The 15,820-nt window shown below is 46.1% G+C and overlaps 1 long non-coding RNA gene across 1 annotated transcript in view; it reads left to right on the top strand.

The window, feature by feature from the left end:
- The window catches only part of LOC132567631 (uncharacterized), a 71,718-nt gene extending 56,893 nt beyond the window's left edge, over positions 1–14,825 (top strand). Inside the window, exon 2 of the long non-coding RNA XR_009555102.1 lies at positions 14,759–14,825. This is a non-coding gene — a long non-coding RNA (uncharacterized LOC132567631). The remainder of the gene's footprint in view (positions 1–14,758) is intronic.
- The last annotated feature ends 995 nt before the right edge of the window (positions 14,826–15,820 follow it).

The raw sequence follows: 15,820 nt of genomic DNA, 5'->3' as shown, positions 1-15,820 counted from the left end.
CAAGGCATCCATACTGAACCGGTGGTCGGAGTATTTTCAGGTTCTCTTCAGTGCCAACCGTGTAGTTCAAGATTCAGCAATCCACCTCACCCCACTTCAACCGGTGAAAACAGAGTTGGATGAGATCCCCACCCTAGAAGAGACTGTTAAAGCCATCAAGCAACTGAAAAGTGGCAAGGCAGCGGGAGTTGATGGAATTCCACCAGAGATCTGGAAGCATGGGGGCACAGTACTACATAGCTCACTTCACAAAGTACTTGTCACCTGCTGGGAACAAGGCAAATTACCACAGGACTTTCGCGATGCAATCATCATCACCCTATACAAGAACAAAGGGGAAAAGTCAGACTGCTCCAACTACCGGGGGATAACCCTGCTCTCCATCGCAGGCAAAATCCTTGCCAGAATACTCCTGAACAGACTGGTGCCCGCCATTGCAGAAGAACTCCTCCCAGAGAGCCAGTGCGGCTTCAGAGCTAACAGGAGCACCACCGACATGGTATTTGTTCTCAGGCAGCTCCAAGAGAAATGCAGGGAACAGAACAAGGCTCTGTATGTGACTTTTGTCGACCTTACCAAAGCTTTCGATACCGTTAGCAGGAAAGGCCTGTGGCAAATCTTGGAACGTTTAGGATGTCCCCCAAGGTTCCTCAGCATGATCATCCAGCTACACGAAGACCAGCGAGGCCAAGTCAGACACTGCAACGACCTCTCAGAGCCCTTCCCAATAGGCACAGGTGTAAAGCAAGGCTGCGTTCTTGCTCCAACTCTCTTTACGATCTTCTTTAGCATGATGCTTCAAAGAGCCGCAGTAGATCTAGATGATGACGATGGTGTATACATCCGCTATCGCACCGATGGCAGCCTGTTCAACCTGAGGCGACTAAAGGCACACTCCAAGACAATGGAAAAACTCATCCGAGAGCTACTGTTTGCTGATGATGCTGCACTCGTCTCCCACTCGGTATCAGCTCTGCAGCATATGACGTCCTGCTTTGCAGAGGCTGCCAAGCTATTCGGCCTAGAAGTTAGTCTGAAGAAGACAGAAGTTCTCCACCAGCCTGCACCCCAGGAAGATTATCACCCCCCCTGCATCACTGTGGGTGAATCAGTTCTGAAGACAGTCCAGCAGTTCAGCTACCTGGGGTGCATCATCTCCTCAGATGCCAAGATCGACAAGGAGATTGACAACAGGCTGGCAAAGGCAAACCGTGCATTTGGCCGACTGCACAAAAGAGTGTGGAGCAACAAGCATCTGAAAAAAGGCACAAAGATCAATGTTTACAAAGCGGTTGTGATGACAACCCTCATCTACGGCTCCGAATCGTGGGTTTTATACCGTCATCACCTGCGACTCCTTGAGCGCTTTCATCAGCGCTGCCTTCGCACCATCCTCAACATCCACTGGAGTGACTTTGTGACCAACACTGAAGTCCTCAAGCGGGCGGAGGTTACCAGCATTGAGGCACTGCTGTTGAAGACGCAGCTGCGCTGGGCTGGGCATATTTCTAGGATGGAAAACCACCGCCTTCCCAAGATTGCCCTGTATGGCGAACTCTCCACCGGTCATCGAAATAGAGGGGCACCGAAGAAGAGGTACAAGGACTCCTTGAAGAAATCCCTTAGCACCTGTCACATCAACCATCACCAGTGGTCTGACCTAGCCTCAGATCGCAAAGCATGGAGGCACACCATCCACCAGGCTGTCTCTTCCTTTGAGAACGCACGCATAGCTGGTCTTGAGGACAAAAGGAGATTGAGGAAGAATCGCACTGCTACAGGACCAACCCTAAATCAGACTTTTCCCTGCAGCCGCTGTGGCCGGACCTGCCTGTCCCACATTGGTCTTGTCAGCCACCAGCGAGCCTGCAGCAAACGTGGACTATTGCACCCTTCTTAAATCTTCGTTCGCGAAGCCAAGCCGAGAGAGCTGTCCAAATATATCAGAATAATGAAGACCATGTAGGTATCTGTAAAGAAAAAAGAGAAAGACAAAATGTGAATAACTTTGTATTATCACTCTGAATTCATCAAGAATTTCAGTTGCTTTAATATTTTTTTTAATGCTTGTGAAATCCAGAGATCTTTACCAGAAGTCAACTGTATGGGTCAAACAAGCAGTTAGTTCTATGGCTACCATGATCTTGGGAAAGTTAGATTTTTCCAACCTAAAAAAAGCATGATGGCCTCAGAAACAAAGTTCAAGCACTTCAGGAAGCCAGAGTGTTTTTGCAATCCATGATGCAGAGATGGTCTGAACTGATGCAAAAAACTGCTCCCAGTATGCAAGTATAGCCTTCTTATGTACCCATAGAACAATCCATGCCTTTTGGAACCATTAAGCCTGTGCATACATGGACAAATTTGATACAGTATTTCCCAGGAATGGAGACAGCCATAAGAAATTTAGATATCACACTTTTATCCTATACATACAAAAGGCAAGCCATCTTGGTGACAACTCACCTGCTATCCCATTGGCTGAGCTGTGTGTTGTTCAGTCTCCATAGAGATCAACTCCACCCTTCAGCCCCAGGATAGATGGTTGGACCACTGGGGAAGCTGCCTATTGGCCTGTACCACCAGGTTCTACATTTTCCCTTTATGGCTGTTGCTACCATAGTATGCCAAGCTTGGTTCTGTCAGTAAAAAGAGGGGGGAGGCCCTTTCCAGGCCTATTTTGACCTATAAGGGAGAATTCATTGGGGCCAGACTTGATTAGGGTTGCCAGCTGCAGGTTGGGAAATTCCTGGAGATTTTGTGGTAGAATTTAAGGAAGTCAAAATTTGGAGAGGGGAGAGGCCTCAGCTGAATATAATGCCATAGAGTCCACCCTCCAAAGCAGTTATTTTCTCTGGTAGGAGAGTGATCTGTTGTCTGGCATTCAGTTGTGATCCCAGGAGATCTTCAGGCTCCACCTGGACGTTAAACAACCAAAAGAGTCACACAGTAAGTGGAGTGAGGAGAAAAAGCCCAAGGCTCCGTGTATAAAAGTCCTGCAAAAAAAACTTAAATATTTCATCAATAAAGTCGAGCTGAATATGAATCAAATCCAATTTTATTTATATATGGCAATCAAGCCTTCAGTAAAGTGTGGACTACACAGTAAACACATGCAGTTCATTCACTGTAATAAACCCTTTTCCTTGGCTGCATAGAAAATTTCACAGCAGCATACTAATCATAAGCCCACAAGATGGTCCACAAGAGGAGAACACAATTTGTTAGAACACAAATTGAGATTGAAGAATTTGGTTCCTGAAGCTCCTCTTGTGGACCATTAAAATATATTGAAAACATCCTCCTGATTCTTTAAGTTTTTTTGTCTTAGAAAGGTTAGCATTTACTGATGTCCAGCAGGTAGATGCAGCAAAATTAGTTTTGCAGAAAGAAACGCAGTGAATTTTTCATTTAAAAACATTGGAACCTGTAGGTCTCAATAACAATTGGGACCTATCGTGTTTTTTGTAAGCTGTGAATTTTGGTCGTATGTAGTGGATATTTAGTCTGCTATAGCTTTAAACAGTGTGGGTTAGAGAGTAGAATAGAGTACACCTGGAAGTTGCTATATGACTGAGCTGCAGGAACGTATCTCACACGTCATTTGTATTGAAGTTTGAGAGTGAAGCGATGTAAGACTGATGTGTTGTTTTTGGATGTAAGTATTTTAAAATATGGAATATCATTTATAATATGTCTCTTCTTTTTGAAAACGTGTAAGAAAAATTGCTAAACTATATTTGTAATAATTAATTGGCATTTTAACTTTAAGTGATGTATATTCAGGTTGTAGTAATCTAAATGACTAATATTGTGGTTTATAATTTATTATAGGATGTAAGCTGCTGCTGGAAAAAGCTTTTGAGTGAAACAGAAAGTTAGACCAGTAAATCCTGTCAAACTATGTACTATGGGTTTATGATTAGTATGCTGCTGTGAAATTTTCTATGCAGCCAAGGAAAAGAATTTATTACAGTGGATGAACTCCATGTGTTTACCGTGTAGTGCACACTTTACTGAAGGTTTGACTGCTCTATATAAATAAAATTGGACTTGATTCATATTCAGCTCAACATTATTGATGAAATATATAATTTTTTTTTGCAAATAGCTATTTTTCAGGCCGTTTATACACGGAGCTTTGGGCTTTTTCTCCTCACTCCACTTGGAGTTTGGCTACCCTAGACTTGGCAGCACCCCCTGGGTGACTTGATGCCACCTGACTGGCATGACTTGACTAAGCTTGGCTGCTTGCTCCTGTTCTGCAGCAGCCCTCCTATGACAGCTCATGCGACTTACCAGTTAGTGCTTCAGACAGAGTCTGCCATATCCAAGTTCTTGCTGTAGAAGCTGACTGGGTGGTTTCAGACAATTTACAGACTTTCAGCCTAACCTACCTCACAGGGTTGTTGTGCAGATCAAACAGGGGAGAGGAGAATGATTTAAACTGCTTTGGTCCCCACTGTGGAGAAGGAGTGTATTTTTCCTAGGTAGAGGCTGTAAGGAGGGAGGGAGGAGAAGATGGAAAGCTGAAGTCAGAGGGGCAGATAAAGGTAGGTTGATGGCTGGGAAGGAGATAAACTTGCCAACTCCAGGTAGGGAAATTCCTGGAGATTTGAGGAGTGGAGCCTGGAGAGGGTGGTGTTTGAGGAGGGGTGGTATCTCAGACACGTAAAATGGCATAGATTCCACCCTCCAAACCAGCCATTTCCTTCTGGGGAACCATTGCTGCCAATCTTCTGGTGAGTACCAGAGATCACTCAGAATTACAACTGCTCTCCAGATGGCAGAGATCACTTTCCCTGGAGAAAATGACTGCTCTGTGTCATTATTCCCTGCTAAGATTGCTTCTCTCCTGCTTTAATAATAATAATAATAAGTTTTTATTTATACCCCGCCCTCCCCGCCAAAGCAGGCTAACAATGTGCTTTGGTCCACATTGTGGACAAAGACTGTATCTTTCCTAGGTAGCGGCTGCAGGGGTGGAGGAAATGAAAAACTGAAGTCAGATCAGTTCAGTTCTGTTTTATTATTACAGTCAGCGGCCAGATCCAGTTGACAAAAACATTATCAAGTATACAGATATCCAAGTTAAGCTCCAGTTAATATACAGATATTCAAGTTAAGCTCCGGTTAAAATTAAAATAGACAATTTAGCAAGAAATCTATATAAAATTACATTGTAGAAAGATGATAACATATATAATATATAAAGTAACATCTTAGTTATCTATAATATAGTGGGTTCTTAGGCACTGAAGAGGCAAGGTGGTAGTGATAACAAGCTCTTTATTGAGTACAGCATGGTAGATGACTGCACTAAGAAGATTGGGGAACGGGACCCACTGGGCCAACTATATACAACACTGGGTTCCCGTGCTAGCCTGTTATTGGGTCATTCAAACCATCAGGGGGCCTGTGATTGGAGCAGGGCAGTTTGAATTTGGATCCTAGTGCCCATTGTTCCCACGTCCTCAAGCTCAGTTCTTTAGGCTCCAATGAGCCAGGCAGGAACACCATTTGGTAATACATTGCTTCACATGCATAACATCCCTCCCCTCCCCAGTTTGCAAGCCTTAGCAATCATAGTCCTATAGATAGGCAGGCTTGCGACACTCTCGTGTCGACCTCCAGAGCATTGGAGTGGGTGGTGGGTCAGGCACGGCTTCCGGAGCTGCTGGCTGCGGGTCTGGTGGTGCAGGCACTTTGGCTGGCAGTTCCGGGACCTCAGAAGTCTCGGACATATATGGCAGCTCTGGTTTCCCAGAGGTCTCGGGTGCTGATGGGGAAGTGGGAAATGGGGCCTCGACTTCAGTAGGTTCCAGGCCGCTTGGGACTGGTGTGGCCGATGGGTTGCTTCTGCCCCTTGGCACCTCATGTGACCGCCAGGTTACAGCCAGTGTGTCATGGGTGCTGGGGACCACGCAGAAGAAGCTGAGCCTGCAGAAGAAACTGTGCCCCTGCCACCTGCACCAGTGCCCTTGCCTCCTGCTGGAGAAGACCCAAGCCCCCCTGCCTCACCCTCTCGGGTGGCTCGTGTGCGTGACCGCCTTCGTCAGGACCTCAGGGATCGGAGGAGGGCGGCACGCTCATGAGCAAGACGCTCCCTGAGCCCTGAGTTTTGAAAGGATTCTGGCCCTTCTGGAGTGAGGATGCTTGAGTCTCAGCAGGATCCTGGCTGCCTCTCTGAGCCAGCAATTAGCCCAAATGGGCAAAAGCCAGCAGAGGGCTATATAGCTGTGGGCTTTGGGAGGAGGCTTTGTGGAAGCAACTAGTCACTTACCTGACGTTCTAGCATCCACTTCGGCTTTTGACTTTGGCTTCTGGACTCCCTGACTTTGGCTTTGACTTCTGGACCCCCTGACTTCGGCTTCTGAACCTCTGACCTGCGATACCTGGACTGTGATTCGGTTTTGGCGCCTTGGACCCTCTTTGCTCACCAGCTACAGACCTTGGACTGCCCCTGGACTTTGCCTGACCCGGCCTCAGCCCGTGACACAGTGACTGTACTGGGAATAGAATGCTGTGCTAGTAGGCACTCTGCAAGGCAGGCTTCCTGTTCCCCATAGATGAAGCGGCGGAGCGTTTCCTTAGTCGCCCACACCATCCGTTCTGCTTGGCTGTTGGTGGCTTGGTGGAAAGGGACCAACCACATGTGTTTATTTAAGTTTCGGCCTCAGAAATTCTGGTACTCGGCCGATGTGAAGGCCGTCCCATTATCGAATACTAGTGTGTCGGGCAGGCCGTAGGTGGCAAAAACCCTGCAGAGGGCCCCTAACATTACCCTGGAGGATGTGGATGTTACTGGTATGAACTCAAGCCACTTCAAGTAGGAGTCCACAATAAGGAAAAATATTTGCCCCTGGAAGGGCCCTACAAAGTTGAGGTGCAGGCGGAACCAGGGGTTGCATGTGGACTCCCACTGTTGGGCTGGGGCTTGGGGCAGATCTGGATGGGTCTCCTAGCATAGTTGGCATCAGGCAACCCAGGACTCAATAGCATTGTAAATTCCTGGCCACCATATAGCTGCAGGCTAGCGCCTTCATGTGCATGATTCCCAGATGGGTTTCATGCAGCGCTATGAGGACTCGCTGCCACAGCACCGGGGGCACCACCACCCTGTTTCCCCACAACAGACAATCTTTGTGAACAGACAGTTCGTCCCAGCAGGACGCAAAAGCTGAGAATTCCAACCCCCCCGGCCCATTGGCCATCCCCTCCAACCCAGTCCAAAACACGGGAGAGGAATTTGTCCCTTGTGGAACAATGAGCAATGTCCTTTGCATGCACCAAGTGGTCCGGAAGCAACTCCAGTGACATGATCTGGTACGCCGGGGCATGATCAAGGTCCATCAAGGGCAACGGCAGGCGACTCAGGTCATTGGCATGGCCCATTGCCTTTGCCGGGTGGTACTGGAGGTCATACTGGTACCCCACACAGAAGATAGACAACTGCAAAACCCTCAAGGACAGCATCTGTGGTGTCTGGTGGTCAGGGACAAACAGACCCAGAAGGTGCTTGTGGTCCGTCAAGATGGTGAAGGGCCTGCCATACAGAAAGTCATGAAATTTTTTTACCCTGCCATGATCACCAAGGCCTTTTTGTCAATTTGTGTATAATTGCGCTCTGGCTTTTGCAGCATCCTAGAATAGTAGGCCACCAGGTCCTTGCGGCCATCCAGTAGCACATGGGCCAAGATAGCGCCCACCCGGTAGGGGGAAGCATCACAGGCCAAAATAACTGGTAGCTGCTCATCCAAGTGCGCTAGCAAGCTATTTGAAGTCAATCTGTTCTTTACTGCCTGAAAGGCAGAGGCTTGCCAGTTACCCCAAACCCATGATGCCCTCTTGTCCAAGAGTCTATGTAAGGGCTCTGCTACCACTGCCTTGTCGGGAGGAAGGCATGGTAGAAATTTAGGAGGCTGAGGAATGCTTGTAACTCTGCCTTGTTGGTGGAGGGCAGCACATCACAGATAGCGTTAATTTTGTCCTTCGCTGGGTGGGTTCCACTTGCATCCACCGTGTACCCCAGAAAGTCAATGAAGAAGAAGAAGATATTGGGTTTATATCCTGCCTTCCACTACCAAGAGTCTCAGAGTGGCTCACAATTTCCTTTACCTTCCTCCCCCACAACAGACACCCTGTGAGGTGGGTGGGGCTGCAGAGGGCTCTCACAGCAGCTGCCCTTTCAAGGACAACCTCTGCCAGGGCTATGGCTGACCCAAGGACATGCTAGCTGTGGGACTCTCATGCCCTGAGAAACTGCTTGGTTCTCAGGTCTCACAAACACCACAAACAGGAACGTGGGTGAGACCATGTGTCTGACATACCAGCCTGGGAGCTCCCATATTCCACATTGTGTCTGAAGAGTCAAAAGGGCACAGGCATCTCACATCCTGTTCACTCACATTCTCACTCTTTATGCTGACCCTTGCAGTATTGATAAATTGATGACTGTATTGAATCCTGTAAACAGCAGATATGGTTTGTCTCTCTTGAACAGATGCATCCTGTTGTTTGTTTAAACACTATGTACTAAGCAAATATGTAGCTTCAAGACAATATGTATAAATAAAGTAAGGGTTGGCTGAAAAAGTCAGACCTCTCTTCTTCCTGAACCTACACGTGTCGACTGATGATTTCTTCACTAGCAGGTGCAAGGGGAATCAAACTTGGTTCTCCCAGATAAGAGTCCACACACTTAACCACTACACCAAACTGGCTCTCCAGTGGAAACCCTCAGCTCACATTTCTCACATTTCACCTTTAACCCTGTCCCATCAAAACGCTGCAACACGACCCGAAGACCGACAGTGAATTCTTTTTCATAGGCTGCAGCTATCAGCACATTATCAGAGAATGGCTGGACCCCTGGGAAACCTTTAAGGAGAGAGTCCATTAAGTTCTGGAAGATCTCTGGGGCCACACTGATGTCAAACTGAAGGCACTTGACCTGGAAAGCCCCCCTGTGCGTTACAATGGTTTGGGCATCTGAGGTGGTGGAGTCTACTGGGAGCTGCTGATAGGCCTGTGTCAGGTCCAGTTTTTCAAAACTTTTAGCCCCCATGAGGGATGCTAGCACATGTCTAACCACTGGGACTGGATATGTGTGGCCTTGCACCGCCTTGTTGATTGTGCATTTGTAGTCTGCACAAATGCGGATGCTGCCATTTGTTTTAACGGGGGTGACTACAGGGGTCTCCCATTTTTCATTTGCTACCTGCTTTAGTACCTCCTGGATGGCCAAGACAAGCTCCTCTTCGATTTTGGGTTTAAGGGTCAGAGGTATTCGCCTTGCCTTATACCTTATGGACTGTCCACTGGGGCTCAGCTCCAATGCTACAGGTGGTCCAGTATAAATTCCTAGCATCCCATTGAAGATGGCAGGAAATTCTTCACAGACCTCCTGGAAGTCTCTCTGTGAGGGGATCTGATGGATTCCTGTTACCCGGATCCCCAGGGCCTCAAACCATGACCAGCTCAGCAAGCTACACAAGTCCCCTTCTTCGACTATTAAGGGAAGCTTGCCCGCAAACTGTCTGTAGCTCACGTAGACTGCCCTACCCCCAGTACAGCTACCTCTTGTTTCTGGAAGTCCCTGACTTTGAACAGGAATGGGAGTAACTGGGATTCCCCCTCAGGGCACAGCTTCCAAAAGGTGCGTGCTGAGATGACTGTCTGGCCTGAGGTGACTGTCTACCTCCATTTTGCAGTACTTGCCCTCTATGTACACCGTCACCTTAAACTTATCAGGGGAAGGCATGGGAAGTTGGCATACCTGATCCCCCGCTGTGGTGAGAGCCTGAATATCCCTCTATGGAAGCGACCTCGTGGCGATGACCATTTTTTTGCCATGCAGTGCTTCCTTGTCCCTGGCATGGCAGCTTCGAACGGTAAACTTGCATTAGATGGCCGGTCTTGTTGCCCATGTGGCAAACAGCATCGCGTTATTTGCAGAACTGTCATTGGCGTCTCCACAGCTGCCACAGCCTCGGTTCAATGCCATCTCAGTTGCATGTGGTGGCTGACGCTTCGATTTGGCCTGATGCATTTTGAGGACATCGTTCTCCCCGGAGTCACCTGGATTGGAGCCGCTGGTGACCTGGTGTGCTCCTGTTGAGTGCCGCTCCTTGTGCGACTTCTCAAAAGTGGCAGCTTCACTCAAGGCGTCTTCCATGGTGAGAGTCTTTTTTTTTTTACCACCAACTTCGCCTGCATGCATTTGTCCTGGAGGCCTGCGATGAAACGGTTGAGCAGGGCCTCTTCGAGGCTGGCGAAGGTGCACTCATGGGCAAGAAGATGGAGCTCCGCAAGGAAGTCCACTACTGTTTCTCCAGCCCTCTGGTTCCGCTTGTGGAACTCAATGTACCTGGACGTGTGGGTTGGCCAGAGGGAGAAGTGGTCAGTCAGCTTCTCTATGATGGCCTTGTAGGTGGCCTCGTTCAGTGTTGTTGGCGAGAGGAAACTCTCTGCCAGCTCTAACGTGTCCTCACCACAGGTGCTGAGGAAGAGATGCTTCTGCTGTTCCTCATCCATGATTTTGTGGTAGAGGATGAAGTAGTTCGGCCTCTTCTCCCATCTCTCCCACCGCTCCGGTTGCTCAGGGTTGAACTCTTGGAGGTACCCCTGCAGTCCTGGTGCTCCAGCCATGTTGGGGCTGGGTGTTGGTGCAGCAGTTGGAGGCATGGAATCACTGTATGCTTGATCTTCTCTCATTTTAGGTCCTGGCTTGGTGACCTTCCTCAGCAATGGCAGTGTGATGCGCGGAGCGGGAAGCAGCTGCTGCGAGGCGCAGTCTATGCTGGTTGCTGGATCACCTACCAGGATCCCACCTTCATCGTCACTATAATATAGTGGGTTCTTAGGCATTGAAGAGGCGAGGTGGTAGTGATAACAAGCGCTTTATTGAGTACAGCATGGTAGATAGCTGCACTAACAAGACTGGAGAACGGGGCCCACTGGGCCAACTATATACAACACTGGGTTCTCATGCTAGCCCGTTATTGGGTCATTCAAACCAACAGAGGGCCTGTGATTGGACAGAGCAGTTTGGATTTGGATCCTACTGCTCATTGTTCCTAAGTCCCCAAGCTCAGACCTTTAGGCTCCAATGAGCCGGACAGGAACACCATTTGGTAACACATGGATTCACATACATAACAATAACCATATTTAAAATTTGAACCTGGAATCTAAAAATTGAGAACTATATAGTAGACCCTGTGATAAAATCTAAGTCAAGGTTCAAAATGCCACATACCCCTGACATCACTGGAAGGTATACAAAATTATATCATCTCAGCATCTACCTAAACATGCATCTTGAATTATAATTGTCATAATAAAACTTTTCTCCCACCATACTTTTAAAATTACTTTCTGCCATGTAGCCACTTTGGCGTAATGAAGATTTCTATCTGTCTGCTTAATCTGTTTTGGTTATTTTCTCATTTTTTTGTAGGGAAAATATTAGAAAGTTGTCAAATCTTAGACTTCAGCAAAATTCTCACAGGGGGGTTGAACAATGGCGCCCAGAAACAAGTATTTGGGGTGGGGGGGAGAGAAAGAAAGAGCACAATAAAATGCAGAGGTTCTGGGGCTTCACTGTTGCCCAAAATGAGGCTTAGCCCTTTATAAAGTTTATATCTCTGCAACCTCACATTACATTTTATGACATACATGGCCTGACCCCACAAAGACCTATTTGTGTCAGATCTGGTCCTCCTAACATATGAGCTCAGCACCCCAGGACTGTATGGTGAACAGATTTAGCTATACAGTGCAATCCTAAACAGAGAGACAACCTTCTCGGCCCATTGATGTTAATGTGCTTAGAAGGGTGTGATTCTGTTTATTAATCTCTTTTTCAAATGATATCAGATAGATAGCAACTTTGCCTTTGGGCAGTTGCTTAGGGCACTGGGAGGATGGGAGCGCCAAATTGGGCTCCCCCTCTCCTGGTGCCCCAGACAAGTGCCTAGTTTGCCTGCCTCCGCTGGCCGCCACCAATGCTGCTGCCTCCCACCCCTCCTTGCTCTTCCATTCCCTACCCCGCCACCGCGATCACAGCTCACTGCGGTGAGGGCAGCAGCACCCCCTTCCCTTCCCCGTGCTTTCACAGCCCGCGGCACCTGGGCCCTACTGGCTCAATGTGGCATGAATCTTCTCTTTAGAATCATGGGTCTGAAGTGAAGGCTTGACTTCCCCTCCCTTCCGGTTCTGGAAAGGGAGGGGGGAGAAGCCTTCACTTCAGCCACGTCCTTCTAAAGAGAAGATTCATGCTGCGTCGGGCCAGAAGGGCCCAGGTACTGTGGGCTGTGAATGCACGGGGGGTAGGAGCGAAGAGAAGGGGGTGCTGCCGCCTCGCCGCACTGGGGGGTGCAGTGGAGCACGCCGTTGCATTGCAGCGCTGTGGGGGGTGGCAGGGCGCAGCAGGAGGGCACCTGCCTGGGGTGCCACCCCCCCCCCCCTTGAGCTGGTGCTGATTATGCATTTGGCATTTACTGACAGAATTAACTAATTCGTTTTGGTTTTCAAAAGATACGTTTATTTGTGTTTACTAACATCCTTGCTTTTCATAAATCAAAATTACAGCCCCCTGTTTTTTGAAGAGTTTACTGGTGGCAAAAGTCGTGATTAGGAGCATTGCTTCATTATCAGTTATTTTATAGTGTTATCAATATTTAAAAGAAGAAGTTCCCCATTCAAATTAGCTTAAAGTTTAAAAATTGAAACAAGGAAGAAATGAAAGGGAGACTAAGGATGTAGAGAAACACGGAAAGTGTATGCATTTATTCTAGTTATGCATACTTAGACTGTGTTTCAGTAGATAAATGGAGCAGTTGTGCCAAAGGCTTCACTGAAAAAGTAGATTTTTGTTGAGGAATTCGAAGGAAGTGAGAAAGGTAATGTTGCACAGGTATTCTGGGAATCACTTCTAAGCATAAGGGTGCAGCAGGGTAGCAAAACGTTGGGAGGGATATTTAACTGTAAAAAAGAAAAGGATCTCACTTGTAGCAAGAACATTTTTATGTGTATGTCTATTTGCAAGCAGGTCCAAATGAGCTGAGTAGAGCTTAAAGGAAAATGTAAAAGTAGTTCCTGCTGAAAGCACCGTGTCATTACCGACCTATGGGGTGACGTCACATTAAGACATTTTCTTGGCAGATTTTTCAGAGTGGTTTGCCATTGCCTTCCCCAGTCATCTACACTTTACCCCCAGCAAGCTGGGTACTCATTTTACCAACCTCAGAAGGATGGTAGGCTGAGTCAATCTTGAACCAGCTGCTTGAACCAAGATCGAACTCCAGTCATGAGCAGAACTTGGACTGCAGTATTGCAGCTTACCACTCTGCACCATGAAGCTCATGTGGGGCTTACTTTCCAGTAAATCTGTGTAGAATGACAGCCTTCATTCCTACACTCTCAGTTTTGTTTCCTAGTACTAAAATGTTTACTGAACATTTATATTCCTTGAAATAATTTCAGTGACAGATTAATGGGTTTTGCACCTTTATTCTGTTTCAGGGTACAACTTGGATTTCTTGCCTGGTTTACTAGGAGAACAGAGATTCATGAGAAACCACACAGAGCTCAGGGTGCTGTGAAACTCTTTAGTAGTGAGAAGATCTGAGGAGGGAGGTTGGCTGACTGCTTCGTCGGCCATTTTGGGTGAGTCGACCGATCCTGACAGGGAGCAGTTTAATCGGGAGCTTGATTCAAAAAAAGGATTCAAGGAGCCGAGCGCTGGCAGAAACGGGCTTACTTTTCTTGTGGGACAATTGTCCCATAATCTGAGGTAAATCACGATGTGGTAACCTGTGTCAGTGAGGAAGGGCGGGGAGATCGGGTCGGGAGCCGAAGCCTCACGCGTCTGCCGCCATTCGCATCGACGCCACGCCCCCCGTGTGTAAATGGCGTCCCTTTATTGATAAAGTCTCAAAAGACAGCAGAAACCCTAATGACTCACACCATGCTATATTAATGTCATGCCAACTACTGTTGTAATTAGTTTTTTAATGGTTAACATTGTATGTATCCACTTCCTCACTATATATTGGTATATGCTATGCATCTGCTGATGTACTACCACCTTTGTACCTTGAACTTTATACCAATAAAGCTTTTCTGTGTCACATATAAAAAGAAAAAAAAAAAAGAAACCACACAGTGCCATCAAGACTATTCGAAGGTTTCAGCTTTTAATTCTGAATAGTTTTTATTACCTAGAATATTGCAGCGTTCAGTAGTATTTTATGTTCCATCATGATCTTGGCATCCATCTAATGGATAATAAGAGGCAGATTCAGTGATCCATGTATCTGGGTTTTGCTAATAGAAATCCACTTCTCAGTGCTAGGATGTCTGCCTACCTCCATAAATTTTCAACCAGTTTTAATCACTCAGAGTCTGATAACCATCAAACACTGTTAATTTCCAACAAATTATCTAATCCAGATGGTTGAACAATCTGGATAAACACTGGGCTCAATAGGATCATAAAATAAATAAGCATGAAACGGTTTAAGGTTTCAACTCTCGGCTCACCTAACCTAGGACCTCTACAAGCTTCCCATCTTTCCAAACAGGAAAATGTAAATATGGTAATATGTAGCACGTGTTTGCAACAGGATCAACTTTCTGCTAGTTTGCATGTTGAAAGCCCACACACGTAACTGCCTCAAGGGAGATAAACTTCATTTTCACTAATATGTTAATCATGAAAGAGATCTAGAATATTTTTTACTCTCTGTTTCAGCTACTTCAGAATTATGAACAAAGCAACAGGATATACAGTTGTGATTCAATAAAATTCTACAGACATCACATTTAGTGTATTTTTAAGCAACATGAAGGTAATGTTTCCAACTATTTAAAGTGTGGAAAAAAACAAAGCAAAAAGTGGAAATGATTGCAGTTCAAAAAGTCAAGGTATATGAGTTCAGCAACGTCAAGTTTAAAATTGATTTTGTGCAAGGTTTAATTTTGCCTCCAGTTTGATGTATTTGTATTTTATTATTCCTCTGCTTCTGAATATGATGAAGAAATCTGAAGCACTAGAAAAAGTGTCTTGGTGAGAATTACTCTTCAGCACAGCAATGTGAAAAGAATGGGTTTTTTTATTTATGTAGAACCAAAATAAAATAGTGTTCTTTTACTCCTGTTCATTACTGAATGAAATCCTGCTCATGCTAATATGAGAATAAGACTCACCGCAGATAATGGGACTTGCTTCTGAATAAACATACATAGGATTGAGCCACATCACAGTCTATGGGTTGAATTTTGAATGTCGTAACATCTGTCAAGCCTTTGTGCCCTCATTGTTGTCCTTTAATGAATCTGGTATCCTTTTATCTTATGAAAGCACATGGCTGTTATGTTGAGCAGCTAATGGCTTTCAGATGGGCAAATAACATCTTAAATGCAGTTTTCTGGATAACTATGTTAATGAAAATCTGTATTGCCATAAAAAGAATGTCCAACAAGCTGAAATGAGGGTGGGAGCAATTATAGTAATGTCTTCAACAAGTCTTACATGGTGTTGACTAAAATACCTTCTATAGACATGGAAGCAATATAAAGATCAGCTAATTAGTGCAAGTTAATGAATGTGAGTGGATGATCAAAAATCTTAAAGCAAAAATTATTGATAGTTTTTAATGTCGTCTGTTGTGGCATGAAAAAGTTTACATTTTAGGAAAATAAAAATAGCTACGAAGATCTGTGGATAATAAAGCAAAATCACTTGTTTCCCCTTCACAATGGTATAAGCTTTGGGAACTATGGTAAGGATTTGTTCAACACTCAGTTCAGTATC

Source organism: Heteronotia binoei, chromosome 2 (genome assembly GCF_032191835.1).
Source record: "Heteronotia binoei isolate CCM8104 ecotype False Entrance Well chromosome 2, APGP_CSIRO_Hbin_v1, whole genome shotgun sequence".
In the NCBI taxonomy this organism is placed as follows: Eukaryota; Metazoa; Chordata; class Lepidosauria; order Squamata; family Gekkonidae; genus Heteronotia; species Heteronotia binoei.
The sequence above is the reverse complement of the archived record's forward strand: the minus strand, read 5'-3'. Positions and strand labels throughout refer to the sequence as shown.